We start from the raw sequence: 1,756 nt of genomic DNA on the forward strand, positions 1-1,756 counted from the left end.
TACGATTTCAGTATCTTTAACTTTTTGGTCCATCACGTTTATTTTTATATATATTTTTAAACCATTTCGTCTTTTACTTTTATTTATTTTCAACCTTTACGGTTTTTTTCCCTTCTCTTACTCTTTTCTCGATAGCTTCTCATAAATTCTTTTTATAAAATTATTTATTTATTTAAGTAAACTATATTTATTTAAATTTTAAATTCAGTATCGTACACATAAATTTGAAGTGTTTGTTTGCTTATTAGAAACATCGGATTACCAAAGTTTTAGTTTACATGCCTAAAAAAGGACTAAGAATAAGCCCTTTGGCGAACAAGCCACTTTAATGCCTAAAAAAGGACTTCAACGTCCCAAGGTCTTGATGATGAAACAATCATCCATATAAACTAGTAAGCCCCATAATTAAGTATATTTTATTTGAGTACGTAAAGTAAATAATGAGTAACTGACATAAAATTGTGTAAATTCATGATTTGGAAGTACATCGGTTAATTAATTTTGTACACCAACTATAGGGCGATTTGTACAATTAACGCACTTTGTCCTCAGGATCATTCTAGAATTCAGATAGAAGTTTCATGTAATCTTCCTCATCTAAGTCTTTGTGCAAGAATGTGTTATTGAATGTCCGTTTGGTGCAATTTCCGTCCCCATGCAACTACAACAGACGATAATATATATATGCACGGAGCTAGATGTGTTTAGCAACAAGTGCAAAAGGATCATGGAAGTTGAAGCCCTCAATTATGTAAATTAAGCACTTGACTACTAAGCGCTAGTTCTATCTTTCAATTGTGCCCATCATATTTGTATTTCACCTTATAAAACCCGTTTGCAATCAATAAATTTCTTAATGAGCTCTAATGTTCATGTTTGATTTGTCATTCGAGATGCATATCTCTCTTTGCATAACTCTTAAGCTCAACTTTTGAGTTAAATTGCCACCAAAAGCAACTTATGACCTTGACAAAAATTATCAAACATCGCATAATTAGCTAAGGGATAAGTTACTCCTGACCAATTAAATCCTCAAGCAAAATCATCTAACAACTTCCCAACATATAAATCATCTTATTTTTGTTTTGATATATAATAATATGAAAGGAATCCCATCCCAACAGGCACCAGTGGTCTAGTGGTAGAATAGTACCCTGCCACGGTACAGACCCGGGTTCGATTCCCGGCTGGTGCATAATGTCTTCTCAGGTAGCTGTGATGACATCTGCGCCCACAGGGACGGTTGGGTCCGTCCCTTCCTTCCGATGTTCGGATGAAAATGGTGGCGTTGCTGAGCTTTCCTGTCAAGTTTCTTGTATTTTTCATCTTTGTTTAACAATACTAAATTAATTTTATAATAAATGTATTAAAACGTGAAAATAAAAACTTAGTAACATAAGAAACAAATTTAAACTAATACTGTTCGAGCTTTCCTGTCAAGTTTCTTGTATTTTTCATCTTTGTTTAACAATACTAAATTAATTTTATAATAAATGTATTAAAACGTGAAAATAAAAACTTAGTAACATAAGAAACAAATTTAAACTAATACTGTTCGATCCATCATTTTTGAATAAAGTCAATATCATTATTTGGATTTGACGGTTGAGTTGTACTACATGATACTAAGAGTTAGATTTTTATTTTATCCACCTAAAGCTTATAAGAATTTAGTTTAATAACATTCTTGTGAAGCAGTACAAAATATATGTATTATTGTTTCATCTACTTTATGAAATTTTGTAGTTTGAATTTT

General features: G+C 31.3%; 2 non-coding genes across 2 annotated transcripts; both read left to right on the forward strand.

Annotated features, from left to right (window-relative positions):
• Positions 1 to 1,124: 1,124 nt before the first annotated feature.
• TRNAG-GCC (transfer RNA glycine (anticodon GCC)) lies at positions 1,125 to 1,195 on the forward strand. Its single transcript has one exon. It is a non-coding gene; the product is annotated as a tRNA-Gly (tRNA).
• A 15-nt stretch (positions 1,196 to 1,210) lies between these two features.
• LOC148784849 (small nucleolar RNA snoR114) lies at positions 1,211 to 1,299 on the forward strand. Its single transcript, XR_016063458.1, has one exon. It is a non-coding gene; the product is annotated as a small nucleolar RNA snoR114 (small nucleolar RNA).
• The last annotated feature ends 457 nt before the right edge of the window (positions 1,300 to 1,756 follow it).

The sequence above is a fragment of the Sesamum indicum genome, linkage group LG12, assembly GCF_026168435.1.
Source record: "Sesamum indicum cultivar Baizhima isolate 11 linkage group LG12, ASM2616843v1, whole genome shotgun sequence".
In the NCBI taxonomy this organism is placed as follows: domain Eukaryota; kingdom Viridiplantae; phylum Streptophyta; class Magnoliopsida; order Lamiales; family Pedaliaceae; genus Sesamum; species Sesamum indicum.